We start from the raw sequence: 10,510 nt of genomic DNA, 5'->3' as shown, positions 1-10,510 counted from the left end.
GGCGGTCCTAGACGGGTCAAGGTAGCCTCATAGCGGCCCTAGGTGGGTCATGGCGGGCCCAGGGAGGTCAAAACTGACTTAGGCGTGTAAAGGCAGCCCCTTGGCGAGTCAAGACGTCCCATTAGAGGTCATAGGCGAGTAAAGGCAGCCCATTGGCGGCTCTAGGTGGGTCATGGCTCCCATTAGCTGCCTTAGGTGGGCCTATAAAGGCTGAGGATGGTCAAGGCGGCCTAAGGCGGGCCAAGACGGGTTAAGGCGTGTAAAGGCAGCCCCTTGACGGGCCAAGGTGGCCCTAGGCGGGCTAAGAGGATTAAGGTGTGTAAAGGCAGCCCTTTGATGGGCCTAGGCGGGTCTAGGAGAGTTAAGGCGGGCCTAGGCGAGTCTAGGAGGGTAAAGGCGGCCCAAGGCAGTTCAAGGCGGGTCGAGGCGGCCCAAGGCGGGTCAAGGCGGATCACGGCGGCCTAAGGCGTGTCAAGACGGCCAAGGCGTTCCAATACGGGTCAAGGTGGCCCCATGGCGGCCCTAGGCAGCCCTTTGGCGGCCATAGGCGGGTCATGGTGGGCCAAGGGAGGTCAAAACAACCCTAGGCGTGTAAAGGCAGTCCCTCGATGGGTCATGACGTCCCCTTTGCGGCCCTAGGCGTGTCATGGTGGCCCCTTGGCGGCCCTAGGAAGGTCAAGGCGGCCTCTTGGCGTCCCTAGACGAGTTAAGGTGGCCTTAGACGGGCCTAGGAGAGTCAAGGCGTGTAAAGGCAGCCCTGTGGCGGCCCTAGGTGGGTCATGGGGCCCCTTTTGCTGCCCTAGGTGGGCCTGGCAGGGTCGAGAAGAGTCAAGGCGGCCTAAGGCGGGTTAAGGCGACCCCTTGGCTATGACGACATAGTTTTAAATAAATTACTTTAGAAAAATGGTTTTCCTTATTCTTGTCTGTTTTGTATTTTTGCTGGTAAAGATTTAATTTACTGATTTATTTTGGGTTATTAGCTATTGTTATTAAACATGTGTTATTAATATTATTTTATCCAAAATATCTAGTTATAGTAGATGCATCCAACCACTATTCTAGATGAAAACACATTGCTTGATCTTCTCCATTCACATGTCCTATGCCGATTTCTCTTGAACATACCCGTCCTTTTCTCTCTTCTCTTTTCTCTTCTTCCTTTCCAGAAAAGAGGTGGCACTCCTTTACTTGCCTAAAGTCTACAAGAGATTGAGCAATAGCTTGCAAGAGATTGATAGCCTCTGAATTTCTCCATTGAACAAGACAGTTTTATTTCTGTAGCTAGATTGCTACGGTATAGAGTGGATTGCTTTGGAATTGTTGGATGCTTGCATGATTGCTTTTGGAGATTCCTACTGATATGTAGGATTTGAGGTAGGGAAAACATAATTTTCTTTATAGCTTTGATTCTATTCTAGTATCTATGTTTGGGTGTGAATGTTTGGTTCGTCTATGAATTTCATCTGCTCATCTGGATTTGTCGAGTTGAGTATTGGTAACTATGTTCATCTCCTTTGTTCATTTGTTCTCCTTCTTTATTTGATGAGATGCTTGCTGATATATATGTTCCTCCTTGGAGTATTGATGTTCTTAAATTAATCTTGAGAAGAACAATGGGCTTATCAAATTGATTCCTACTGAGTTCATCGATATGATGTTTCTTTGGGTTCTTAATTCCTTTTGTTGATATTGTTATGAATTCGTAGTTACCTTCTTGTTTGTGGTAACAAGTATTCTTGTTTAATATAGTGCTTTGTGATTATTTGGCTGCACTTGAGAGTTTATTTCTTGATCTATTCCTGATGTCTAGTTGTGCCATACCGCATTCATATATTTGGTTCATATCAGAATCCTCATTGCTAAACATGATCCCTTTTGGGTGTTGTTTGTGATTATTTGGCTGCACTTGAGAGTTTATTTCTTGATCTATTCCTGATGTCTAGTTGTGCTATACCTCATTCATATATTTGGTTCATATCAGAATCCTCATTGCTAAACATGATCCCTTTTGGGTGTTGCTGATTGAAATTCATAGAATATTTGATCATCAATTTGTTTATATAAATTTGTGTGGTTTTTGGACATGCTATGTCATTTGGAAGTTGCTGGAACTTTTCATGTAGACTGAAAGAATTATTGTTCCTATCATTGTTTTCTTCCAATAAACCACATACGGTAGACCTTGTTTTCCTATCTTTCTTATTCTATCTCCTCTTAGCAAGGTTTACATGTTGACAAGATCATGTGAGTCATTGTTCCATAAATCCAATTTTGATAAGGTATCCTACTTGTGAAGTTCTTAAAGTAAGCCCCATTGTCGATTAGCCTCTTTGCTCATCTGTTGAGAGCTTATGAATACCCATATCTTTAATTTCTTTGTTCTTCTTCTTTTATTACAAGAATGTAGATCGCAGCAGAGCATATTTTTTACTCCCGTGACATACCATTTCTTGTTTTACTAAATTGGGAGATCATCCTCTTTTCCTCTCTTCACTAGACTTTAATTGCAGTAAAGAATCTCTCAATGTTGTTACTAAACTCATCTCCAGTACCTTGTTGATTTTGATAATCTCTATCTAGTTTCAAAGCCGAGTAATATTTCGTCCTTACAAATAAAATTTGGTATTGCTATGCTTCAGTCTATTTTCTTATTCCTTATGCCGTGTTCCATTTATGTATAAAGTTCATTTGTCTAAAGTTCTTCTTTAGAACAACATCTCTACTCACTTTGAATTATACCTGTTACCTATGAGCTTTGTTGTACTTCTACAAATCCTCATGTTCAGTTTCCTGTAAACCTCATCCTCTTTATTTATTAAGTTTCGTTGATTTTTGCCTCTATTTATTCTCACTTGTTAAGTTCTTATTGAAAAATTCAATTATTATATGTCCTACTATCACTTTGGTGGTTTTTAAGCTCATCTGCTTTCATGTTCCTCTTCAAAAGTATGTTGTATCAAAGCTAGCCTGTATTGTTTTGATATCTCAAAACTTGAGTAGTTTTACTGATATGATTTACAAAGTTTCTGAGTTACTGAAGCTCTATTCCCTCAGCAAGTTGTTCGATATAAAGAATGACTTTTAGACAGACTTCACTTCACTATTTAAGAGCATTTCAGTTTCTTTGGAAATCCTTGGATGACTGATTTGGTTTGGAAAAGCAAAGTGTTTCATGGAAATACCAGATTTGGTGTTATTTGTTTTTATGGTTAGGCCTGGTTTAAAGTTAAGTAGGGATTGTGCCTCCTTGGGGTGAATAGACCCAAAACCTGATCAGGATACCGCATGTGTGGGGTTTGCTCAGTGGCGTAGCTGGGGGGTGGACTCTAACCGGATTTCAAAGATTTTGTTGAAGTTTGAATTTTTTTAGAAATGAGTTGTATGTACTGCTTTCCTCTTCGTTAATCTAATTATTTGATTTGAAATAGTTGCTTCTATGCCTTGATCCTAATCTTGTTCAGTTATCTATTTACTTCATCTGAATTGATTGATCCTTTTGCAGTAAAGTAATTCTGTTGTTATAATCTGTCCTTGATCTTATTTTAGTGCAGTTGTCAACTTGTTTGATCTGAAAGGATCAATCCATATGTAGTAAAGCCATTCTATGTTATTGTCTATCCTTGATTTGATTATAACAGTTCAGCAGTACCTCTTCAGGATTAATTCTATCTTCTATCATATCTATGGTTTCAATAGTACATTCAAAGCATCTTTACCTTGCTTCACATTTCAGATGTAGATGCTAGTTTAGAATCTTAATTATAACGATTATTATGTCGTACCTACTGAGCTTGTGAAGCTCATTCCCTATGTTTCATGTGTTTACAGGAAAGAAGTTTGGTGATATTTCTGACATTCCTGAGTTGTCTTAAATCTGAGGTCATTATCAAGTTTTACTGCTTGTGGATTGTGATGCCTCTCTTTTGCTTTACTGAGTATGTGTTGCTGCTGTGGTTTTCATTGGATTATGCTTAGTATGTGTTTTGGTTTTGAAAGGTTGATTTTGCTAAAATACTAATTGGAGTAGGAGGCTTACTACTTTTTTAGTTCCTGATGTAACCTTGATATCAAGTGGTGGAATGTTTTGCAAGTAAAAGGCATCTTTTGTAAATGTATATAGTGAAGTACTTTCACCTTGCTGAATTAAGGTAAATGTTTCTCTTTAAATTCTTTGGAACCATAAAATTTTGAGGGTATATTTCAGTTCTCAAAACTTTCAGTTTGACTTTGAGAAGATCCATGCCAACATTTGAAAGGTTCATATACATTTACATTATATAGGTTTTGTTCTGTTTCACGCAAACATAGTACCTACTTTTAGTGTCAACGTTAAACCTATTTCTTTGGCCCACTATGCTTGTTACCTCTTAGCCATAGTTAAGTGCTTTTGTTGCATTCCTTTTTGTATTAACTCTATTACTTTTAAACAAGAGGTGCTATTCAGATCTTCTTAAAAAAAAAAAAAAAATTAATGGATTGCTTTTTAAATTTCAAAATCCAAGGTCAAGGAGTGACATTGGCAGCCCTACACCGGCCTACGAGGGTCATGGAGACTCCTTTGCGAGTCATGGCTGCTTCTTGGTGGCCTTAGGCGGGTCTAGGAGAGTCAAGGCGGCCCTAAGCGAGTCAAGAAGGGTTAAGGAGGCCCAAGGCGGTTCAAGGCGGGCTAAGGTGGGTCAAGGGGGCCAAAGCGGGTCAAAGCGGCCCAAGGCTGTCCAAGGTGGCCCAAGGCGGGTCAAGGTGGCCCCATGACGGCTCTAGGCAGTCCTTAGACGGGTCAAGGCGGCCTTGGTGGCCCTTGGTGGGTCTTAACGCCCCTTTGGCTGCCCTAGGTGGGCCTAGCAGGGCCGAGGCGGGTCAAGGCCGGCCAAGGCAGGTCAAGGTGGCCTAAGACAGGCCATGGCGGGTCAAGGTGGCCCCATAGCGGACGTAGACAGCCCATTGGGAGATCAAAACAGCCCTAGACATGTAAAGGCAGCCCTTTGGCTGGTTCAGACGTCCTCTTGGCGTCCCTAGACATGTCAAGGCGGCCCCCTTGATGACCTTAACTGGGTCATGGCGCCCTTTTGGCTGCCTTAGGTGGGCCTAGCAAAGCAGACGAGGGTCAAGGCGGCCCAAGACGGGTCAAGGCGGCCCCTTAGTTTCCCTAGACGGGTCTATGAGGGTGATGGCGACGCCTTGGCGAGTCATGGCGGCTTCTTGGTACCCATAAGCAGGCCAAAGCGGGTCAAGGCGGCCCAAGGCGTTTCAAGGCGGGCCAAAGCGGGTCAAAACGGTCCAAGGCGGCCCAAGGCTGGTCAAGGCGGGTCATGATGGGCCAAAGCGGGTTAAAACTGCCCTGCCCTAGGCGGGTCAAGGTGGGCCAAGACGAGTCAAGGCTTGCCAAGGCGGCCCTAGACGGGTCAAGGTAGCCCCATAGCGGCCGTAGGCAGTCCCTTGGCGGGCCCTACGGAGGTTAAAACAGACCTAGGCATGTAAAAGCAGCCCCTTGGCAGGTTAAGACGTCCACTAGGAGGCCCTAGGCATGTCAAGGCGGCCCTAGGCGGGTCAAAGCATGTAAAGGCAGCCACTTGGTGGCCATAGAAGGGGCGAGGAGGGTCAATGCAGGTTAAGGCGGTCCCTTGCCGGCCCTAGACGCCTTGGCGAGTCATGGCGGCTTCTTGGTGTCACTAGGTGGCCCAAGGCGTGTCAAGACGGGCCTAGGAGGATCAAGGCGAGCTTAGGAGGATCAAGACGGGCCTTGGAAGATCAAGGTCGGCTGAGGCGAATCAAGACGGGTCAAAGTGGCCCTAGGAGGATCAAGACGTGTAAAGGCAGCCCCTTGACGGGCCTAGGCGGGTCATAGCGAGTCATGGCGGCTTATTGGTGGCCCTAGGCAGGTCTAGGAGGGTCAAGACGGCCCAAGGCGGTTCAAGACGGGTGAAGGCTGGTCAATGCGGGTCAATGTTGGTCAAGGCGGCCTAAAGCGGGTCATGGCATCCCAAAGCAGTCCAAGGCGGGTCAAGAAGGGCCATGGCGGGTCAAGACGGGCTACAGCGGGTCAAAGCGGGTCAAGACGGCCAAGGTGGGTCAAGGCGGGTCAAAGCGGCCCAAGACGGGCCAAGGCGGTCCAAGGCGGCTCAAGGCGGTCTAAAACGGGTTAATGCGGTCCAAAACGGGTCAAAGCTGCCCAAGATGTGCCAAGGTAGGTCAAGGTGACCCCTTGGCGGACGTATGCAGCTCTTTAGCAGCACTTGGCGGGTCATGGCGATCCTTAGGGAGGTCAAAACAGACCTAGGCGTGTAAAAGCAGCCTCTTGGCAGGTCAAGACGTCCCCTTGGCGGCCCGAGGCGTGTTAAGGCGTCCTCCTTAGCGGCTCTAGACGTGTCAAGAAGGCCCCTAGGCGGGTCAATGTGTGTAAAGGCAGCCCCCTGGCAGCTTTAGATGGGTCATGGCTCCCCCTTGGCTGCCTTAGTTGGGCCTAGAAGCGCCTAGGAGGGATAAGGCGGGCCAAGACAGTTCAAGGCGGCCTATGGCGGGCCAAGACGGGTCCAAGGCGGTCAAAAGCTGGTCAAGGCGACCCCATAGCACGCCCTAGGCAGCCCCTTGGCGGGTCTAGGAGGGTCAAGGCGGCCCTTAGCGGGTCTAGGAGGGTTAAGGCAGCCCAAGGCGGGTTAAGGGGGTCAAGGTGGGCCAAGGCGGTTCAACGCGGGTTAAGGCGCCTTTTTGGCCGCCCCTTGGCTGCCCTAGGTGGGCCTAGAAGAGCCGAGAAGGGTCAAGGCGGGTCAACGCGACCCCTTGGCAGCTCTAGACGGGCCTAGGAGGGTCATGGCGACCCCTTGGCGAGTCATGGCGGCTTCTTGGTGGCCCTAGGTGGGTCTAGGAAGGTTAATGCGGTCCAAAGCGGCCGAAGGCGGTCCAAAGCGTCATTAGGTGGGTCATGGCTCCCCTTGGCTGCCCTACACTACCAGACAAGCACTTTAGCCGACGAAACTTGGACAAACACTTTAGTCGACGAAAAAGTTTCGTCGGCCTGTTAGCTTAATTCGTCGGCTATGGTTTCGTCGGGAAATGGTCGTCGGCGATGACTTTAGCCGACGACACTAGAAGACGTCGTCGGCTATTATCTGGGACAATAGCCGACGAATATCTTAAATGTTTCGTCGACCATAGTCTGAGACTTTAGCCGACGATATTCGTCGGCTAAAGTATGTAATAAAAAATTAAAAAAATAATTATAGCCGACGAAATATAGTCTGTTTCGTCGGCTTTAGAAGTGTTTAGCCGACGAAACATGCCATAATTCGTCGGCTAAACCTTATAAAAAAAATTAAAAAATAGTATAGCCGACGAATATCTTCGGCTAAAGTATTTAAATATCGTCGGTTAAAGTTGCTGGTTTTTAGAAAAAAAAAAAAAACTGCAGAAACTTTCGGCCACCTCCAATCCTCACCAAAATTTGGCAGAATCTTCCTCTCAACATTTCGAACAACTTTCTAGAAGAAGTCGAAGCCCAATTCTAAGCCTAAACAAGTCAAATGAATCAAAATATAAAAATCCCCAATCTTAAACCCTAAAAACTTCAAATCTTCGATTCTCCTCACACACACCGAATCGAGTTACCAAATTTTAGGGGAATGTAGTACTAATCAAACTCAACTTATCTATATATAGAACTCACCAAATGGTGACCTGAGGAAGGAGAAATTCGATCGACACCGAATCCGAACCGACGGAGTTTTGGAGCTCGATTTATCCCTCACGGCGGCGCCAATCGATGCACCACCTGTCCAGCAATGAAGTAGAGACGACGGCGAAGCTTTTGGGACAAGTGTGGCAGTCTCCGGTGGCTTGACGGCGGAGCTAAGCCGAGAAGAAAATCCGGCAGGCGAAACAGTAACTTTTTCTGATTTTCTGACTTCTTACCATCCACCTCCGGTAAAACTCCTATATAAAGAACTTTACCCGACGAAATTCTTTATTTTCGTCGGCTAAACTCTTTTGAAAATTTTGGTTGACCGCCAAAATTTTTTTGACAATAGCCGACGAAATCATATATTTTCGTCGGTTTAAGTCTTTTGAAAATTTTCCCCCAAATTTGGTGTGCCGCCAAATTTTTTTTGACCTTCGCCGATGACTTTTTTAATATCTCGTCGGCTAAAATCTATAAATTCACGAAAACGCTCATATCTCCCTCTATATTACGTAGTTTGGTTAAACCTTCCACACGAAAAACTTTCACGTAGATGAGACGCAACCGCCAATATAAAAATTTTAAGACATTTACCTTCCGACGATAGGCCTCCCCATAGGGAATAATAACGGTAAATAAGGTTGACCGCTACTATCGGCACCGAGACGTTACCCGATTTATGTAATTTTTGAACCATAGCCGTATTTCACAATTCTAAACATATATTATTTCACGAGATTTTTGATAATTTTGCTTCCTATGTAGAGTTGGTTCACAAAGTTGTATAACCTACTAAACAAGTTATATAACATTAGTAGACACTTTGTGATTCTGATGACTAAAATTCATAAACCAAAATTTGACCGTCAGATATGATCATTATGACGAAAGATGTCTATGGTAAAAAATTCAACTGGATTCGACAACGTTAAGGGCTCGATCGAAACAGTCAACTCTAATTGGAAATAAGAAAACTGCATTTTGGAGCCCTAAACGGACTCGGATAACCAAAAATGCCCATATGTCATGGCAAAGCGATGAGTTTGACTCGTAGGGCCGTTACGCTTCCGGAAAGGTATCACAATAGTCAATCGAACGCCGAACGCCAAATCTGCAGCATACCGGGTTTCGACTGTTCTACATCAGAGACGTTACCCGATTTACGTGATTTTTGAACCATAGTCGTATTTCACCATTCTGAACACATCTTATTTCACGATATTTTTGTTAATTTTGCTTCTATGTAGAGTTGGTTCACAAAGTTGTGTATTTGTTTAAAACCTACTAAGCAAGTTATACAACATTTTATTGTTTTTCTTTTAGCCGACGAAATAATAGTATCATCGGCTAAAGTTGTGAATAGCCGACGAGATTTTTTTTCGTCTACTAAAATACTTTAGCTGATGAGTAAAAACTTTGGCCAACGAAGAAAAACTTTGGCCGACGAAAAAAAAATTTTGTCAGCTAAAGTACAGTATAGCCGACGAAGGAAAATTTTGTCGGTTAACGTGGACTTTAGCCGACGAAAAAATAATTCGTCGGCCTGGTGTTTTTATTTTCGTCGGCTAAAGCCTTTCTTCTGATAGTGCTAGTTGGGCCTAGAAGCGCCGAGAACGGTCAAGGCGGGCCAAGAAGGTTCAAGGCGGCCTATGGCGGGTCAAGGCGGTCCAAGACGGGTTAAGGCGGGCCAAAACGGGTCAAGGTGGCCACTTGGCTGCCCTAGGAGGGTCAAGGCGGCCTAAGGCGGGCTGCGGTGGTCCAAGGTGGGCCAAGGCGGGTCAAGGCCTCCCCATGGCGACTGTAGGAAGCCCCTTGGCGGGTCTAGAAGGGTTAAGGCGGGTCAAGGCCACCCAAGACGGGTCAAGGGTTAAGGCGGCCCTAGGGGGGTCTAAGAGGGTCAAGGCGGCCCATGGCGAGACAAGGCGGGCCAAGGCGGGTCAAAGCCACCCAAGACGGGTGAAGGCGGGCCAAGGCAGACTAAGGCGGTCCAAGGTGGGCCAAGGCGGTCCTAAACGGGTCAAGGCGGGTCAAAGTGGCCCAAGACGTGCCAAGGTGGGTCAAGGTGGCCCCTTAGCGGACGTATGTAGCCTTTTAGCGGCCCTTGGCGGGTCATGGGGGTCCTTAGGGAGGTCAAAACAGACCAAGGCGTGTAAAAGCAGCCCTTGGCACGTTAAGACGTCCCATTGCCGGCCCGAGTCGTTTCAAGGCGGCCTCCTTAGCGGCCCTAGACATGTCAAGGCGGCCCTAGGTGGGTAATGGCAGCCCCTTGGCAGCTTTAGGTGGGTCATGGCTCCCCTTTTGCTGCCCTAGTTGGGCCTAAAAGCATCGAGGAGGGTCAAGGCGGGCCAACACAGTTCGAGGCGGCCTATGGCGCGCCAAAGCGGGTTAAAGCGGCCGTTGGCGGCCCTACATGGGTCAAGGCGGGCCTAAGAAGGGTCTTGGCAGCCCCTTGGCGGGTCATGGCGAGTCATGGCGGCTTCTTGGTGGCCCTAGGCAAGTGTAGGAGGGTCAAGGCGATCCTAGACGTGTCAAGTAAGGTCAAGGCGGTTTAAAGCGGGTCAAGGCGGGCCAAGGCAAGTCAAGGTGGGCCAAGACGGTTCAAGGCGGCCTATGGCAGGCCAAGGCGGGTTAAGGCAGGCCAAAGCGGGTCATTGCGGGCCAAAGCGGGCAAAGGCGGGTCAAAGCGGCCTAAGACAGGCCTTGGCGGACGTATGCAACCCCTTGGCGGCCCTTGGCAGGTCATAGCGGTCCCTAGGGAGGTCAAAACAGACCTAGACATGAAAAAGCAGCCCCTTGGCAGGTCAAGACGTCCCCTTGGCGGCCCTAGGCGTGTCAAGG

This window comes from Fragaria vesca, linkage group LG7 (genome assembly GCF_000184155.1).
Source record: "Fragaria vesca subsp. vesca linkage group LG7, FraVesHawaii_1.0, whole genome shotgun sequence".
Lineage (NCBI taxonomy): Eukaryota > Viridiplantae > Streptophyta > Magnoliopsida > Rosales > Rosaceae > Fragaria > Fragaria vesca.
Note: the sequence above shows the minus strand (reverse complement) of the source record.